This window comes from Scyliorhinus torazame, chromosome 13 (assembly GCF_047496885.1).
Source record: "Scyliorhinus torazame isolate Kashiwa2021f chromosome 13, sScyTor2.1, whole genome shotgun sequence".
Taxonomy (NCBI): Eukaryota; Metazoa; Chordata; class Chondrichthyes; order Carcharhiniformes; family Scyliorhinidae; genus Scyliorhinus; species Scyliorhinus torazame.
The window spans coordinates 64,112,985-64,133,402 of record NC_092719.1 but is presented as its reverse complement, the minus strand read 5'-3'; the positions used below and the strand labels follow the sequence as shown (position 1 = coordinate 64,133,402).

The 20,418-nt window shown below is 45.3% G+C and overlaps 1 long non-coding RNA gene across 1 annotated transcript in view; it reads right to left on the bottom strand.

The window, feature by feature from the left end:
- The window catches only part of LOC140387703 (uncharacterized), a 145,504-nt gene extending 139,352 nt beyond the window's left edge, over positions 1-6,152 (bottom strand). Inside the window, exon 1 of the long non-coding RNA XR_011933963.1 lies at positions 6,031-6,152. This is a non-coding gene — a long non-coding RNA (uncharacterized lncRNA). The remainder of the gene's footprint in view (positions 1-6,030) is intronic.
- Between the last annotated feature and the right edge of the window lie 14,266 nt (positions 6,153-20,418).

Below are 20,418 nucleotides of genomic sequence, written 5' to 3'. Positions count from 1 at the left end.
CATGATCGCACTGAATGATACAGCAGGCTCGAAAGGGTCGAATTGCCTACTCCTGCACTTAGTTTCTATGTTTCGATGTCCTCCTGTAGTCTACTGTCGTGTTATTCACCCTGGGGTAACACGGACTGCAACTGGATGCAGTTGTACTGTAAAGTAGACACCAAACTTACACGTTAGTTCAATACGTTTTATTGAACTTCTGGAGCAGTGCACACAGCTTGCTGCGGGTTGACACTCTACGAATCTAAGTGCTAACTATACCTAACTAGACCAGACTAGCTCTGAGCCACGTGTAGAAGGTGCTAACTGATATATACACCCTGACTGTCATTGCAGTTGTCACCAGTGGAAAGAGGCAGCGTGCTGATGCCTTGTGTGTTTTATAGTGGGAAGCCCCCCTCTAGTGTTTTGCCCGCTGATTGGTTGTGTTCTATCCTGTGTGTTGATTAGCTGCACTGGGTGTCTGTCACTGCCTGTCTGTATCTCATTATGTGCATGAGTGCATATCATGACAGTCTACTACCATCCTGTTTACTGCTAGCTAAACATTTGTGTTTCATTTTGTTTGTATGCTTAAAAAAATCATGCCTTGAACATTCAAGCCAAGGTCACAAATATAAAGTATATATATATAGGCGCGATTTTATGGCCATGCTGCGCCCAAAAAGCAGCTCGCTGTGGCACAGCGTGGCCGATAGAAACTAGGAGACCCCGTTCCTTGGATCTACCTGACTCACAATGGCTGGCGAGATTTAATGCGATCTCGCGAGATGTTGTGATGTAGATCCCGGGATCACTTTTTAGATAATCTGCATATTAAAGCGAGACAGCTAGGGCGGGATTCTCCCGCAATTGGAGGGGCGGCCCGTACCGGCGCCAAGAGCGGCGCGAGCCACTCCGCCGTCGGGCCGCCCGGAAGTTGCGGAATCCTTCTGGGGGCTAGGCCGGTGCTGGAGGGGTTGGCGCAGCGCCAACCGGTGCCGAAGGGTCGCCCCGGCCGCCGCGAGTTGGCGCATGCGCAGAACCGCCGGCGTGTTTCCTGCGCATGCTCTGGGGGTTTCTTCTCCGTGTTGGCCATGGCGGAACCTTACAGAGACTGGCGCGGGGGGAAAGAGTGCCCCCACAGCACAAGCCCGCCCACAGATCGGTGGCCGCGATCGTGGGCCAGGCCACCGTGGGGGCGCCCCCCGGGGCTGGATCCCCCGCGCCCTCCCGAGGACTCCGCAAGCCGCCCTCAAAGCCAGGACCTGCCGGGATGGACCATGTCCATTTCACGCCAGCAGGACTGGCTGAAAACGGACAGCCGCTCGGCCAATTGAGGCCCCGAGAAGTGCCAGGCGGGCCGCTGCCAACGGCCACTGACCGGCGCGGTGCGATCTCCGTCCCCGCCCGAAAACCGGCGCCGGAGAATTCGGCAGCTGGTGTTGGAGCAGGGCGGCGGGATTCACGCCGCCCCCTAGCGATTCTCCGACCTGGCGGGGGGTCGGAGAATCCCGTCCCTGATTTGAAAATCCCCAATTCTTTCAGGCATTTAAGTTCGGCTTCGACTTTTTGGTGTAAGGCATAAGGCATGGGCTTCACCCTGAGAACTTTGGTGCGGAATCCAGGGTTGATATATGCCATGGCATTTACTGCAGATGCTGGAAAAACTTAACAGGTCTGGCAGCATCTGTGGAGAAAGAAGCAGATTTAACGGCCAGAAATCTCCGGTCGTTGGGATTCGATGTTCTCATTGGCAGCGCACACCTGCTATGGGTTTCACTGTGAAATCCCATTGACAAGCGACGGGAGGATAGAATCCCATCGACAGTGAATGGTGTGCCTCCAAGAAACAGGTGGCTGGCGGACCAGAGAATCCCGCCCAATGTTTTGAGCCCATATGACCATTAGTCATACAATCTCAAATTCTGTTTCTCTCTCCACAGATGCTGCCAGACCTGCTGCATTTCTCTAGCATTTTCTCTTTTTATAACTGCAAACCATTATATAAACATTTAAAATAATAATCTGGGACAAAATTATTTGTCACTTGGAAAAAGCTGAGTTTGTAAATAAAATTACCACAGCTTTGTTAAAGGCAAATGGTATTTGAATAACGTGATTGAGCTCTTCAATGACATGGACTTTCAAAAGACAGTTGATGGTATAACACATAATACAAAATGGAGCCCTGGGGCTTAAGTGGGCAGTGACTGTGCCTATGAAACCAGGGTTCACAATTGTCTTTCAAACTGGAGGAAACAGTGGAAACACTGTTCTGTAAATAATATACATGTAAAATATTATTCTTTATTTAGAGGGATTTCACTAATTGGGAACAAATTCCATAGTGAGTATGTTTAGCCGCGTGTTTCCCTACGCTCACAGCGCTATTAAATGGCACTCGCGGTAGATAGGGTGCCTCAGTGGGGAACGTGGGAACGCCCAGCCGAGGCCGCACATCGCCCCGTTTTGTGCCCCGTTTTGTGCACTGAGGAGATCCGCAGTGTAGTGAGAAATCAGGATGCCATTTAAAAATGGCGTCCCAATTTCTGGAGGCCTCGAGGTGATCGCCAACCTCCCCCCCAAGCCCCAACACACTATGAGAGGGTCCCAGCCCCTTGGGGATTACAAATTTACGATAATCCAGGCAGCCCCAGTGGAAATATCCAATCCCATTGATTGAAGACCTTCAAGTGACATTGGCAGGGGGCCTCAAGTACACAAAACCCTTCAGTCATGCCTATTTGCAGTTAGAACTGGATGAGGATTCCCAGACGTATGTGGCCATTAACATGAACAAAGGCCTGTTTCAATACACCAGATTAACCTTTGGAATCGCCTCTGCCTGTGCAATATTCCAGCATACAATAGACAATCTGCTCCAGGGCATCACAAGGCGGGTCGACCTGGATGATGTTCTTGTGACAGCAACATCACATGGAGAGCATCTTGCGAGCCTAGAAGAGGTGCTCAGAAGATTTAGAGATGCTGGAATCTGACTAAATGACGAGAGGTGCATATTCCAGGTTAATGAAGTCATTTACTTCGGGTTCAAAGTGGACTCAAAAGGTCTGTACACACTTGAGGACAAGGTGAAAGCCGTAAGAGAAGTCCCGATTCTAAGAACATGACAGATGCCCTTCCTGCGGAAGATAAACTATTATGCTCGATTTATCCCCAATCTAGCAACTACGTTGGTACCACTGCACTTGTTCGTAAAGAAATACAAGATCTGGCATTGGAAGGAACTACAGGAGCAGGTCTTCCATCATGTCAAGCAGGCTTTACAGTCATCGAGTTTGTTGGTTCAATTTGACCTAGGTAGGTCAATCAGCTTAACTTGCGATGCATTGCCATATGGAATAGGGGCAATCCTGTCCCATAGAATGGAAAATCGCTCAAAGAGGCCCATTGCCTTTGTCCCCAGAATACTCTCTGATGCTGAAAGGAAATACGCAGAGGTTAAGAAAGAAGGCCTTGCGTAATTTACGGCGTCAAGAAATTTCACCAGTACATCTACGGGTGCGGCTTCACCAACATAACTGACCACAATCCTCTGTTGGGGCTCCTCCGTGAAAACAAGCCAATACCTGCAATCACCTTCACCAGGGGACAGCAATGGGTGTTGTTGCTTGCAGCCTACAGTTGCACCTTTCAGAATAGGCTGGGTATACAAATCTGAAAGGTCAATGTGCTGAGTCGCCTCCCATTTCCAAAGAATTTGGCACCACCATCTTTGCCTCAAGAAATCATCTTGGCATTAAACTTTCTTGACACTTTGCCAGTATCGTCAAGTCACATAAAGGACTGGATGCAATATGACCCAGTCTTGCCCAAGGTGAAGTGCATGATCTTAAGCGGGTGGCACCATGGATAAACTAGACTAGTTAAGACTTTATCTCACTTGTAAAGACAAACTCAGATGTGAGGACGGAATCATGCTTTGGGGTTCCCGAATGGTGGTACCATCCCCCAGCAGGAGAACCAGTGTTACAGGAGTTGCACAGTGCACGTCTGGGCCAAACGAACATGAAAAGGCTAGCGAGGAGCTACATTCGGTGGCCCAGCATAGATAAGGATGTTGAACAGACGTGCGACATATACATGGCCCAGCAGGCTTTTCCATCCACAGCCAACCTCCACCCAATGGATTGGCCTGGTCTTCCATGGACGAGGGTACATGTGGACTTCGCAGGCCCTTTCCAGGGCAGAATGTTCCTGATCCTGGTTGATGCCCACTTTCAGTGGTTAGATGTTCAGGAGATGGGGATGACAACCTTGGCGGCCACAATAGAGGCCCTGTAGGGTTTTTTTTCTTTCCATGGCCTCCCAAGCATCTGACAATGGAACTGCATTCACTGGGAAGGGGTTTCAACACTTTGTCCGAACAAATCACATCTGCCATACTAGACCCCCATCACCCCTTCTTAAAAGTTAAGCAGAAAGAGCAGTTCAGACGTTCAAAATAGCAATGAAGAACAATCCAGCAGACCACGACACCTTAGATTGGCCAACTTTCTTCTATCCTATAACACAACCGCACATCGCTCCCCACCTTGTGAACACCGACCAATGGAGAACCGCACATGCCACAATGGGGGTCACGCCGATGGATTTGCTCATGGACCATCGCCTCCAGACCTGAATGGACTTGCTTTTCCCGAATTCGACGGGACGGTGACAGCACGGTAGGCCTCACAGTGGAAACAATGCATTTTTCACAAAGGAGAGAGGTCCTTTCAAGTGGGTGATCTGGTTCTCGTCAGGAACTTTGCCTCAGTCCCATTCTGGCTACCCCGAAGAGTTGTATTGCGGTCTGGTCCAATCTTGTACGTGTTGTATTTGAACGGCAGAATGGTGGGGAAGCATGTTGATCACATAAGGAGCTGGGGACCATAACTCAAATTTCAGAACAGAACCTGCAGGCAGCAACAGTGCTCCCGTGGCGGAGCTGGAATAGAGGAAACCTAAGAGTTCCATGTAGGCCCCGCCGATGACGTGGGAGGGAGTTGAATAGAGGAATTCCGCTGCAGTAGTGTTTGAATCTCAGAGATGACAACAAACCAAGCCCACAGATGACAACGGTGCTACCTCAGAGGTGGAAGAGCCAGTTGGGGAGGAAGGCGGTCCACGTGGCCCAGAAAACCCCCTAACAGATTGACTCTTTGAAGGACTGATATGGACTTTCTCGCCTGGTGTTTCTCAACCTTTTTCTTCTACAGAGTGCCTGAAAATAACCCATATTGTAAATATATTATTGAGGGACCTAAGGAAGGGAGCTATGTGGTAGCATGGCTTCCTAGCCGTTCACGTGGCCAACTCGAGGCCTATCGTGCAGGAGCTTGTGAAACACTGACCAATGAAGAAAAAGTACGAGGCTCTGAGAGCAGGGGCCCGGGCAGAGTGGACCCAGGAGTCAGAGTGTGAAGATCTATTTTGCGACTCAGTGCCTGTGGTAGTTGACCTTTTACTTGTTATTAGTCAACCCTTATTCAGTTACATAAGAAGCTTGCACAGTACTGCCACAAGCCACTACCGGACCCCTTTAATGTTCATATCACCTGCTTGATTAATTGTAATTTTTTCTTCCCAGATTGAAATAATTATTCAGATGATTTGCCCATTGGTTTAAAACATTTAGCACCTCCTTTCCCCTGCACCTAACTCTCACTTTCACTAAATTCCTGTCCATGTATTTTAGCAACTCATTCCATTTAGCAAGTCACTGAACTCTGTGTTAAAGTTCTGTGCTCTAACCTGCTATCATCAGTCTATGGTCGGGTTAGTGAATGGGAAAGGAGTGAAGAAACACACACAGGAAGCTGTGGCAGAGGTTAGTGCAGTGACCTTTCACTATTCGTTAAACCAGTTGTGAACAGGCTCACAAAATTCATATCATGCCCTATTACATTGTTCCATCGCTTCATCCTCTCTGCACACACCCCATCCCCCCCCCTTGCCCCCACCCCTGCCGTGTTCAATTATTTTTGCAGAATGGCGAATTGCATGAAAAATACATTTTGTCAGTGCTTTTCCTCTTGCACTCACCATGACAATCGCAAGAATAAAATTGTTGTCTTCCCTGACATTGGTGTTCTTGCGTTTCTTCAAATGGGCGCACGACAAAAAGATGTGACAAATTGTCTTTCTTCCTCAGCAGTCAGGTTCTGTTCTACAAGATGTCAAACTACATATTCTATGGATGATTTTAAACATCATTAGTTGTTCATTATGAAGGTCACATGTATTTCGCCCAATTAGAGATCAGGCCATTCCTTTTTTTCATGCCCTAACTCGCCTCCTGAGGGAAGATTGATGGTGTGTCTAAGGATACCATTCTTGACAACAAACTGTTGGTTTCTTTGTGAAATACATGGAGGCATTCAAACGTAGTTGCACAAATTTGTCATTAGTTATTATGTTTTGGTTTGAATCTTCAAAAAAAAGCGTTGGGGTCTTTTATATTTGTTTAAAAAGTTTAAAAGGGTTTTGTTTTTCTTTCAGTCTATTATGCAAGGAAGCATTGCCTTTGGGCTTATGTACAGCATTGCGTCAAGCCAGAAGATGAATTACTTCATGTTACCATGCAATATTTATATAAAAGCCATACAAGTGCCAGCAAGTATTCATATCAACTATGCTGAGAATAGACCCAATTGTCTTTAAATCATAAATCACTTTAATTGCAAGAGGAAATCAACATGTACTTGTTTGTATTAGGATTACAAAACAAGCAAATGCTCACTTGAAATAAATTAACAGTAGTATTAACACCGAGGCGGTCAACACCACTGTTATTAAGGAGTAGAACTATTAGAGACTCCTATTGTCCACATGTGTGATTAGAGGAAACAAAAAGTTGCTGTCAGTGATGTCCTGTTATTCCACGGGGTATACTATTGTCATTTTTGCAGATGGAATCAACGTAGAATTTTTTTTTTAAAGTGTGGACCTTCATTCTCTCAGAAGACAATGTAAACATTTCATTTTTTTCAAAATGTTTCAAGTCTTCATTTTTAAGTTTCTTCCTTATTCCTTGTATACATACTCATCTTTATTTTGCTTTCTGTGTGATGACTTAAATGTGATTGATATTTTGTGCATTTTACTTCCTGCTTTGCTGTCTGTCTGAATTCTTCAACCTGATTATCTCTTTGTCTGCCCAGTTGCTGAATGCAATATGTGCTCTGGAGAAAGTGCCCAAATTCAAACTGACATCAGAAAAGAAGGGGTCCACACTCTCGAGCTAAAGCTTTATGGGCAGTTTTTCTGAGGTGAACGGTGAGTACCATTCCTTTGAATTTGGTGGCAAAATCTAAGCCAGTCTATGAGGCAAAGCCCGAGTGCTGTTACCTTTAGGGCGAAAAAATCATCTGGTGCATATCTACAAAATAGGAAATCCTATTCTGTACTCGCATCGTCATGAGAAGGAATTGGTTGATGTGAAAAAGCAAAGGAAGAACTTGTATTTATAGCCATGATGTGGCGATGCCGGCGTTGGACTGGGGTGAGCACAGTACGAAGTCTTACAACACCAGGTTAAAGTCCAACAGGTTTGTTTCGATGTCACTAGCTTTCGGAGCGCTGCTCCTTCCTCAGGCGAATGAAGAGGTCTGTTCCAGAAACACATATATAGACAAATTGTTTGGCATCTTTGAATTTGTCTATATATGTGTTTCTGGAACAGAATTGTTTGGCATCTTTGAATTTGTCTATATATGTGTTTCTGGAACAGACCAGGAACATTCCTCGTCACAATGGACGTCTCGGCACTCTACACCAGCATCCCCCATGACGACGGCATTGCTGCAACAGCCTCAGTACTCAACACCGACAACTGCCAATCTCCAGACGCAATCCTGCAACTCATCCGCTTCATTCTGGATCACAACGTCTTCACCTTCGACAACAAGTTCTTCATCCAGACGCACGGAACAGCCATGGGGACCAAATTCGCACCCCAATACGCCAACATCTTCATGCACAAGTTTGAACAGGACCTACTCACCGCACAGGACCTTCAACCGATGTTATACACCAGATACATCAATGACATTTTTTTCCTTTGGACCCACGGCGAAGAATCACTGAAACAACTACACGATGACATTAATAAGTTCCATCCAACCATCAGACTCACCATGGACTACTCTCCAAAATCAGTTGCATTCTTGGACACACTCGTCTCCATCAAGGACGGTCACCTCAGCACTTCGCTTTACCGCAAACCTACGGATAACCTCATGATGCTCCACTTCTCCAGCTTCCACCCTAAACACATTAAAGAAGCCATCCCCTATGGACAAGCGCTCCGTATACACAGGATCTGCTCAGACGAGGAGGAGCGTAACAAACATCTACAGACGTTGAAAGATGCCCTTGTACGAACGGGATATGGCACTCGACTCATCGATCGACAGTTCCAACGTGCCACAGCGAAAAACCGGACCGACCTCCTCAGAAGACAAACATGGGACACAACCGACAGAATACCCTTCGTCGTCCAGTACTTCCCCGGAGCGGAGAAACTACGTCATCTTCTTCACAGCCTTCAACACATCATTGATGACGATGAACATCTTGCCAAGGTCATCCCCACACCCCCACTACTTGCCTTCAAACAACCGCGCAACCTCAAACGAACCATTGTTTGCAGCAAACTACCCAGTCTTCAGAACAGTGACCACGACACCACACAACCCTGTCATGGCAATCTCTGCAAGACGTGCCAGATCATCGACATGGATACCACTATTACACGTGAGAACACCACCCACCAGGTACGCGGTACATACTCGTGCGACTCGGCCAACGTTGTCTACCTCATACGCTGCAGGAAAGGATGTCCCGAAGCATGGTACATTGGCGAGACCATGCAGACGCTGCGACAACGAATGAACGGACATCGCGCAACAATCACCAGGCAGGAATGTTCCCTTCCAGTCGGGGAACACTTCAGCAGTCAAGGGCATTCAGCCTCTGATCTCCGGGTAAGCGTTCTCCAAGGCGGCCTTCAGGACCCGCGACAACGCAGAATCGCCGAGCAGAAACTTATAGCCAAGTTCCGCACACATGAGTGGGGCCTCAACCGGGACCTGGGATTCATGTCGCATTACATTCATCCCCCACCATCTGGCCTGCGAAATCCTACCAACTGTCCTGGCTTGGTACAATTCACACCTCTTTAACCTGGGGTTGCCCCATCTCTGGATCTGTAAAGATTTAATCACCTGCTAATGCTCGCATTCCAAGCATTGTTTGGCATCTTTGAATTTGTCTATATATGTGTTTCTGGAACAGACCTCTTCATTCACCTGAGGAAGGAGCAGCGCTCCGAAAGCTAGTGACATCGAAACAAACCTGTTGGACTTTAACCTGGTGTTGTAAGACTTCGTATTGTATTTATAGAGTATATTTCATGATATCTGCATTTCCTTTCCACCATGAACAAGTTTAGAAGGTCCATCACTATTGTAATATTGGAAACACAGCAATCAGACAATGTGCAGACGTGGTTGAAGGATAATTCCAAACAAGGTACAACTGCCTAATCTAAATCTTCCAAAAGTACATTGAAAAAGCCTGCAGCAGCAATAATTAGCAAGGATACCTTATTAGATGATTGCACTAATTACTTGCATTGTAATTTATTGTTCTACTGAGGTCTCATTAATTGCCATAGTCTAAGAGATCACAAAGCTAATGGCAATGGTTCGAAGGTCATAGGTAATGTTAATGGGCTAATTCATTTCTGTTGAAACCAATTATATTTCAGAGATCTTTGCATCATGTCAGTATGCACTACTGATCACCAATCACAGAGGTGGCAACACTATTAACAGTCAATCACCGAAGTCCCTGAGAGCTGGTAGCCAATCATAAAAAGGCAACAACATTGCTGGTAGTTAATCAAATGCTGGGAATTGAATATATTGCTTTTTTATTGTATAATTTTATAATATTCATGTTACAGATTAGGGTTAATGGTTGTGTTCAAGCACAATATTACATTGTAATTAAATATTTACCTGTAAACATTTGATTAGCACCGGCAAGTAATGTAAGTATTATGAACTGTGGAGTGAATGTTTTTCAGTTGCATATAAAGAAGGATTTTATCTTCATTTGGCCACAGCCTAGAATTTTGCTGAACCAAGAAACATGCTATCAAAACGTTTTGTCTTCTACTCATCAGGATAGCCAGATAAGATAAACCAACAGAAAAGGAACACCAATTCCTACTACATGAAAAGAGAGTGCTGATTGATTGGCAGGTTGACTCTGATTGGAGGAGTGCAGAATGTGTGTTCCATGTCATGACATGTAAATATCATCACAAATCTTGAACTGCTTGTAGCCATTTAATTAAAACTGTGGCTTGCTACTTCAAAGAACAGTTAAAACATGATCAAGGTGGTCTGGGACTGATCAAGTGAGAAACCAAGTTAATCAATATTAAAGCAGAGAAGTGGAGATTTAATCAAGATGTTCACCATCATGGTGAGTTTTGACAGAGTAAGTAGGGAGGGCCAGTAACTGGAGGTTACAGATTTGGTGGAATCAGCAGAAGAGCCAGTGGTGAGATGAGAAGAAATTTGTTACACAGTGAATTATTACGACCTGGAATGTAATGCCTGAAAAGGTGGTGAGAGAGGCTTAAAAAATATCTTTATAAAAGGAATTGGATAAAGACTTGGAGGGAAATAGTTGCAGGTCCAGGGAAATGCCAGATTAATTGGATTAATAAGAAAGGCCTTTCAAAGAGCCGACACATGTGTGATAGGTCCAATGGCCTTCCTTCAATGCTGCATCATTCTATGGTTCTATTGCTTATGAACCAATTGGATTTTCATAACAATCCAAGAGCTTGAGGTCACTTCCACTGAAACAAGCTTTTTATTTCCATATTCTTCATAAGCTGAATTAAAACTCTCAAACTGTCATGGTGGGATTTGTAGGCACATTCATTGGATTGTTACTTCAGGGTTTTGGATTACTGGGCCAGCAGTGGAACCAACAATTAGACAAGAGACTCTTTGGAAGGGTAGCTGTAAAAGACAGACTCAGCACTGTGGTAAAGGATTTAGTTTTAGTTCTAATTTTACATTTCAGTTATGATGAGGGAATGTGGCTTTTGTTATTCTCCTTCTGCAGAAGGATTAATCTATACCATTGCTGCAAATCCATGAATACTTTTGACTGTCATCGCTAAACCTATTGGTATTTTATAACCTGAGCCATAGTCAGATAGAATTTCCATTACATTGCTTCCTCAAGTCAAAGAAATGAGGCAGGAATCTCCGATGGCGGGATCCTCCATTTCGTGGCAGTGCGCTCACGCCAGCGGATTTCCCGATGGCGTGGGGGTGCTCACAATGGGAAGCCCCATTGGCCAGTTGCTGGGACGGAGAATCCCTCTGCCGGCGGGGAAGGATAATCTTGCCCATGATCTATGTTGCATCCAGTAAGCCGAATAATTGACAAGGGTTCCTTTTTCCAGGGAAAGATACACTCCAGTTCATAGAGACAAAGGGTGACAAAGGGTGCAATATAGGAGCTTCCACCATGCTTGTTGATTGTCCAACAGTAGACTGACTCTGGTGTTGGTCACGCGTTTTGTTATGTCACTGTGTGAGTGGTATTTTATTCAGTCCCACATTAACTGTACATGTGCCAGACCCGTATGCTACAATTTTATCAAAGATTTTTCTGTGCTTTTTAAAAAGAAATGGAGAATTGCTGAACTAACAGATGGCTCATTGTGCCTTCAAGCAGTTTCATGGTAACAATGGCCATGGCGATGAAGATTCTGGTCCAGCTACCTCCTGAAGAAAGGAAAAACTTTTGCAAGATGTAATTTTCCATAATGGTGCTCATGGGCAAAACGTTAGCAGACCTAACATCTGGTTCAACAGAGAGCGACAGTTAGTTTCATAGAATTTACAGTGCAGAAGGAGGCCATTCGACCCATCGAGTCTACACTGGTTCTTGGAAAGAGCACCCTACCCAAGCCAACACCTCCACCCTATCCTCATAACCCAGTAACCCCATCCAACACAAAGGGCAATTTTGGACACTAAGGGCAATTTAGCATAGCCAATCCACCTAACCTGCACATCTTTGGACTGTGGGAGGAAACCGGAGCACCCGGAGGAAACCCACGCACACACGGGGAGAACGTGCAAACTCCGCACAGACAGTGACCCAAGCCGGGAATCGAACCTGGGACCCTGGAGCTGTGAAGCAATTGTGCTAACCACTATGCTACCGTGCTGCCTTAACCCAACACCGATGTTTCCAACAACAACAAAAAATCCTGACTTCAATTAAACACACTAGATTCCAGCCTTGAGAATATACATTCTGTGCCCAGCGTCAGAGATATGTCACAAGACCTCCCCCAAACTGCACTGCAATAACGTCTGTTGGAATTTAACTCCGGCAGTTATTTTTTGACTTCCAAAGTGAAGAGAACTCCAGGCAAGAGCCTGTAGTGTTTACCCTTGAGCCGTCGGCAGCAAAAAGACCTCAAACCCTCATTAAACCTGCCAACGGCTGGTACCTCAGAACTCGTGCCTCTTGACTGACTCATTCTACATACCTTCTCCTGCCATGCCAACCTCACTCTGGAAGGAGGTTGGTTTTTTACAGTCCGTCAACCACCCCCCCCGGAGGGAACATTCCAGTTGGCTTCATTCTTGATTCTGGACACATGTGAAACCCATATTTCTATGTTTATTGTGGTTGTGCCCTGAACCCTCTTCCTTTTTCCTCATCTACCATTTGTTGTGCGAGTGCAAAATGTGTGCGTAAAAACAAACCAATCCTTTTATTTTCATCTTACTTCGAGTTTGCTGCGCATGTTATTAACAAAGGATTAGGACATTCCAAATTTAAGGGTTGAGGAAAATACACCACCATTTAAAAAGCGGGAAATCAGAATTTAAGAAAACATCTTTCTGTTTGCGGCTGGGTAGAGACGGGGAAAATCAAGGCAGTTTAAATTGACCCCCTCCTGTCCATGACACTGGTCACACCTCCTATTCAAATTAATCACCAATGACAATTTGCATTCAAAGCATCTGTTTGAAAAAGGGTTGCTAAAGTTAAGCCAATTTCTTTACGGTGCAATAAACACCATGAGAAATAGTTTAAAAGCTTTTGGATAGATTTTCTAATTTACTAAGAACCTGCGGCAGAATTCTCCGTGGCACAAACTAAGCGTTGACGCTGGGACTGAATCGGAGGTGTTGTATGACAGCAAAATTGGCGCTGTTCCCAGACCAATCTACCAGCCATTAAAGGAGGCGCCACATGGAACACAACTGATTCCAATGAAAAACTGTGTCTGATTTGCCGGATTCGGGATTGACTGCTTGCAGGACGCAGCAATGGAGGTCCGTGCCTGGACAGCCCAGTCCCGTGGGGAGTCACTCGGACCCCACGGCCCGCCCCCTGCCAGCCCTGATAAGGGCAGGACAGGCAGCCTCTGCATGTCCTACCTCCTCTCTCTCCCTCACCAGCCACAGAGCCTGTTTTTCAATTTTTAATAACACAAGTGACACTCGCCATCAGGATTTCCCCCTGGCGATGGGGGAGCATCGCGGAGGCCTCGGAGAATACCGGGTCAGGCCCGCTAATGATATGCAAATGGCATTTACTGCACATGCGGAGTCGCACGCATTGATGCCACTGTCGAGACGCCGGAGAATTGAAAATTGCCGTGTGCCCGGTGCCCGCCACAATTTTGGCTTCATGACCGATTTTTCGCCCAATCGCCTTTCCCGATTTCGACGTTGGCCTACGGAGAATCCCGCCCCTGTTTCTCCTCCTCAATATAGCAAGTCATAAGACCATAAGACAAAGGATCAGAATTAGGCCACTTGGCCCATCGAGTCTGCTCTGCCATTCAACCATGGCTGATATTTTCTCATCCCCATTCTCCTGCCTTCTCCCCATAACCCCTGATCCCCTTATTAATCAAGAACCTATCTATCTCTGTCTTAAAGACACTCAGTAAATTGGACTCCACAGCCTTCTGCGGCAAAGAGTTCCACAGATTCACCACCCTCTGGGTGAAATAATTCATCCTCGTCTCTGTTTTAAAGGATCCTCCCTTTAGTCTGAGATGGTGTCCTCTGGTTCTAGTTTTTCCTACAAGTGGAAACATCCTCTCCACGTCCACTCTATCCAGGCCTCGCAGTATCTTGTATTTTTCAATAAGATCCCCTCTCATCCTTCTAAACTCCAACGAGTACAGACCCAGAGTCCTCAAACGTTCCTCATACGACAAGTTCTTCATTCCAGGAGAACATTTTTGGTTGTCTTTTAAAATAATTTGAAGTTTACAATGGGCTACTGACTGGTTATCGACTTAGCTGGTTTAGTACAGTGGGCTAAATAGCTGCCTTGTAATGCAAAACAAGGCAGCAGCGCGGGTTCAATTCCTGTAACGGGCTCCCCGAACAGGCGCCGGAATGTGGCGACTAGGGGCTTTTCACAGTAACTTCATTGAAGCCTACTTGTGACAATAAGTGATTATTATTATCAGTGATTTGTTTTTTTCCGATAGCCCCAATTTAAGCTGGTTTAATAAAATCGCCCCAAGTTACCCCTCTTGAATATAGCAAGGATATTATTTAAAGTAAAAACTTAAAAAGAAATGACATTCTAAAATGCTGCTCAATTGTGCTGGTTCAAGACAGGCTTTCTGCTCCTGGTATTTAAATAAGTCTGAGTGCAAACCTTTGAGTGAAGAAACAGGCACATCTCATACCTACAACATCCTTGGGTGCACCTTGCCCCAAAAGCCAATTGTGCCCTAGTGGAAACTATACCTCTAAATTAGACTGCTACTTCAGTGGGCTACTGAGGAAGTACCACGTTACGTGAAGGATTTGTTGTCTTTTAGCCAAGGTGTTAAACAACACGGTTGGTTATAACTATCATTTGGCACTATTTGAAGATATAGCGAATTTCCTTCAATTTTCTTTTTATGTGATATGGGTGCCGCTGGCGAGGTGGCACCATTTGTTGCTAGCCCCTAATTTCCCTTGCAAAATTGGTGGTGCACCGCCTTCTTGAACCGTTGCAGTACATGTGGTCATACATGCAGTAAAACGCACAGTGCTGTGAGGAAGCGGGTTCCAGGAGTTTGATCCAGCAGCAGTGAAGCAGCAGCAATATTGTTCCACGTCAGGATGGTGTGTGGCTTGGAGGGAAACTTGCAGGTGGTGTTGGTCCCATGCACCTGCTGCCTTTGTTCTTCTAGGTCAATTTTGAAGATCCTGTCGAAGGAGCTTTGGTGAGTTACTGCAGTGCATCTTGTAGATGGTAATCACTGCTGCCACTCGGCGTCAGTGGTGGAGGGTGTGAATGTTGAAGGTGGTGGATGGGCTGCCAATCAAGCTGGCTGCTTGGTCCTGGATGGTATTGGGCTGCTTGAGTGCTGTTGGAGCTGCACTCATCCAGGCAAGTGGGGAATGCTCCATCACCCTCCTGACTTGTACCTTTTAGGTAGCACGCAGGCTTTGGGGAGTCAAGAGACGAGTTACTTGCTGCAGAATTCCCAGCCTCTGACTCCAGACAGTTCTGGATGCCACACCTAGGATATGAACGTATTGGGAAGAGCGCAGGAGAGATTTACATGAATGGTTCCAGGGAGGATAGATTGAAGTTAGGACTGTTCTCCATGGAGAGAAGAAGGCAAAGAAGAAATTTGATAGAGGTGTTCAAAATCATGATGGGGCTGGACAGAGGAGATAGGGAGAAACTGTGCCTGCTAATAAGAGGATCAAGAGCAAGAAGGTACAGATAAAAAGTGATTTGCAACAGAAGCAAATGTGACATGACAAAGGAAAATTCACACGGTTCGGGTCTGGAATTCAGTGCCTGGAAGTGTGGTGGAAGCAGGTTCAGTCAAGGCATTCAAGAGAGCATTAAAGATTACTGGAACAGAAACAATGTGTAAGAGTATGGGGGAAAGGCAGGAGAATGACATTAAGTCATAATGCTCATCCCCAGAGATGGCGTAGACATGATGGGCTGAATGACCTCCTCCTGCACCCTAACAGTTCTGTGATTCTGCTATTGCAGCTGCAGCATTTATATGGCTGGTCCAATTCAGCTTCTGGTCAAAGGCAACCTCCAGCCATAGTGGGGAAATTCACTATGTGATAATGCCATTGTTCTTCAAGGGGAGGTAGGTAGATTCTGTCTCACTGCAGATGGTCTTTGCCTGATACTTGCCTGGTGCAAATACACCTGAGGCCCAAGCTTTCATTCCTTTTTCAACCAACAAAACAGGTTGACAGATCACTGAACTCAATCTTTATTTATGAAATCTTGATGCAAAGATTTTGCAAAATCCTACTGTATGCATTTTTTAATATAAGATTGACAGTGCTTCAAAAGTAATGCATTGATTTTCTTTCAATTTAAAATATCCAATTCTTTTTTTTTCTAATTAAGGAGCAATTTAGCGTGGCCAATCCACCTACTCTGCACATCTTTTGGGTTGTGGGGGTGAGACCCACGCAGACACGGGGAGAATGTTCAAACTCCACATGGACAGTGACCCGAGACTGGGATCGAACTCGGACCCTTGGTGCCGTGACGCAGCAGTTTTAACCACTGCACCACCGTGCAGCCCCTAAAAGTAATGCATTGATAACACAAAGCCACTGCACAAACGCTAGCCTCTTAAATCACCCTGAATTTCATCCATCCATGAATGCTGGCTATGCCTAGGCCAGAAAGTCTGGATTTCTCTCCATGAACCTCTTCACCTCTCTTTCTCCCTTCATTGAAACTAACTTTTTTGATCGCCTGTCCTGTTATGTCCCTGTGTGGTTCAGTGTTCAATTCGACTTGACAATGCTCCTGTAAAGTACCTTGGTATGTTATCCTGCGATAAACATGCGAAATATAAATGCAAGTTGCTGTTGACTACTTGACACTTTAAATGTGCTGCAGATATATTTATTTTTGTCAGAAACAAAAGCATGTCAAACATTTAACCGAGTACAGAGTTTGCTGCCTTGAATGTTTCAAGCTGCCAAAATAGTTCAGAAACCCATTTGTGTTCCTGCCACACACAGGAATTTCTATAACAAAGTAAAATGCTTTGTATATGTAACCAAATCTCTTCCATATACACAAATTAAATTGGTGTTAATCAATAAAAACCTCAAAAGGTTAAAAGGTTTACACACACATTATTTTACCATTTTTTTGAGATTCTTCCCCTTTGTTGGCGTAGCTTTGAGATCAGGCATTTTGTTTTGAGGGATTTCAAATACTATTTTTAACAGATAATTGAGAGACAAGTAGAAGCAGGCAGCACAAGGACAAACCACATTCCTCTTTGCTTGCTTGCATAGTTCATTTCTCAAGCCATGAAGAATCCCAATTGCACAATGCATTTGAATGCACCACCTATGTATCAAGATCTGTTGTTCTGTCAAAGCAACGGGAGTGATGCAGGGCTTCCTTCTGAAATGATCATTTTAATCCTTGTTGTTACATTTTATCCTGACCATCTTTGAGCGCATCAGCAGCACAGAAGGCAACCCAGATCCCATTCAAACCATCCTTCTGGCCACCACTGGGAGGCATGCAAGAATACTTGGAGCTGACTAACCCAATGTATTTTTAAAATGCAGTCTGAAGGGGAAGAGGTTTTCTCCACTCAACAGCCTCAATAGCCAGGCACAGCATTTTTTGTTCCATCTTTTACTTTGTACGATACGTTTTACTCCTCTGAAGCCTGCAAAACTTTATTTTATCTAAAGCCTTTATATTTTTGCCCCTCAATTAATTGTCCTGGATTACAGTTTAGCTGTGCAGCTACTGGTCAATTGTATGCCATCATTGTTAATGTTGCAATATCATGAGCCACGGCAGACAACAGGTAATTCACCTACAGGTCATACCAGGGGATGTCTAAAAATATTGGTAACCCATATCTGCCGATCAATGAGATCGGGACACAGATAAATGATGAGCCAGAGAGCTCCTACAGTGCAGAAGGAGGCCATTTGGCCCTTCGAGTCTTCACCAACCCTCTGAAAGTGTACCCTATCTCGGTCCACTCCCACGCCCTATCCCCGTAACCCCACCGAACCTGCACATCCCTGGATACTAAGGGGCAATTTTATCATGGCCAATCCACTTACCGGTACATCTTTAGACTGTGGGTGGAAGCCAGAGCACCCAGAGGAAACCCACGCAGACACAGGGAGAAAGTACAAAACTCCACGCAGACAGTAACCCAAGGCCAGAATTAAATGTGGGTCCCTGGCACTGTGCTAATCTGCCATTTCAATTGAAAACATTTCAGTAATCGCTTTATACTGCCACTGCATAAGTGCATTAATATTAAAAAGTGCTGAGAAAACATAACAACACACTGGTCCAGAACAGCAGCTGGCATAGCACAAATTCTAACCGGAGAGGTGCGAAAATGTTAGGACAAGACGAGAAACTCTAAGTACCACTTGACACAATTGAATTACATAGCTTCATGTCATTTTGTATGGCATATTATTTCATTCGTAGAGCATTTGGTAACTATGTAATCATATTACTTGGCCATTTACACTTTGAATTTGTGTTTTATATTTAGTGGGCCTTTGTTATTAGAAAAAATATATCTTGCCAAATGGCTTCCTGGACAAAATTTCCATTTTGATACAAAGAGCTCAGATGTCTGCAAAAAGTAATCCAAAGAAGAAGGATTAGTTTTAAGTTTGACTGTACATGACATTCTGCTGACAAGGAAATCCAATCCATTTTGCTGGGGTTAAGTGGGGGGGAGGTTGCCCTGTAATAGTGACTTAAACTAATTACATATAAACCTAATAAGCAGAGCCCATTATAACATGGATGTGATTATTATTTTTGATGTGCGATGTGTTCAAATTGGCTCCCTTGCAAAAGCAAACACTTTCTATAAAATGTTTCTCATTCTTTCTCATTACCACACGAAACAGCAGTCAACTTTAGAAATGAAATTATTGCATAAAAGCATTATTCTGTTCCAATTTATTCCTGATATAAAGAACAAAGAACAAAGAAAAGTACAGCACAGGAACAGGCCTTTTGGCCCTCCAACCCTGTGCCGACTATGCTGCCCGTCTAAACTAAAATATTTTCCACTTCCGGGGTCCGTATCCCTCTATTCCCATCCTATTCATGTATTTGTCAAGATGCCCCTTAAAAGTCACTATTGTCCCTGCTTCCACCACCTCCTCCAGCAGCGAGTTCCAGGCACCCACTACCCTCTGTGTAAAAACACTTGCCTCGTACATCTCCTTTGTGAAACAAGTCCTCTTACTCTACAATCAGAAGGTTTATCTGTGTTCAATGGCAGACAAAAAATCATTGAGAGTGAGTACTGTATGAACGCAAAAAACAAAAAATAAAGTTCAATTCGCTTTTATTCCCCTGTTCCTATTCCTAGCAGAGACAAAGCGCTAAATTCTCCCCCTGGCGCCGCCGGTAGTGGAGTTCCCGACGAGGTGGAGAATCCAGTGGTAGTGGACAAAAAAAGGGATAGGCGGCGGGCACTGACCCGTTTCCGATGTTCCAGCCACCTGCTGGCATCGGGATCGAGGTTTGTGACACCTGCCAGTGGGAGGATGCAAATGGGTCATAATGGTATCAACTTAACGGGCCAGACACTGTATTCTCAGGGCCCGCATGCTTCTCCATTCCTCTGGGCCGGGAACCATGTGGGTGAAAATGATTACAGGTCCTGAAAAATGTGTACTGGCCGCAGTGGACCTCGTGGTGGACCAAGGGGGTAACTCTTTAAGAGAGTTGTCTCCAAAATCTCTCCGAGGGCCACCCTCGCCCCACAATGCAGGACCTGCCCAATCCACCCCTACCAGGCCCCCCTCCACTGCCCCACCAACCAGAGACTCCTTAAATATGGAGATCCCCCAGAGACTTTCTAAATACAGAAACCCCCCCACAGATCCCCTAAATAAAGAGACCCCCACAGAGGCCCTCTAAATATGGAGCCCCCCCCAAAAAAAAATCAAATATGGAGACTGCCCCAGAATTTGGACACCTGCTCCCTCCCCCTCTTCCCCCCCCCCCCCCCCCCCTCACAGAGAAGAGACTCCTGGCTGGACGCCAGAGAGCAGTCCAGACAGAGGCAGTGAAAAAAATCCCTGCTTTAACACTCACCTGAACAATACACCTGTTGGCTCAGACAGAGGAAGCATCCCCTCTCAATTCCTGGGAAGATTCAACCAGTCATTTGTGTCAACCTGTGTCCCTCAGGTCTCTGACCATTCATTCATTTCTCTTTGATATTGATTTTACCAGGCTGCGATTGACATCTTCCACACACCACAGCTGTCAGCAGTGTTCCATTCATCTTCCTTCATGGTTGAGTAACTCGAAAGTGCTCCAACCAAAATGTTTACA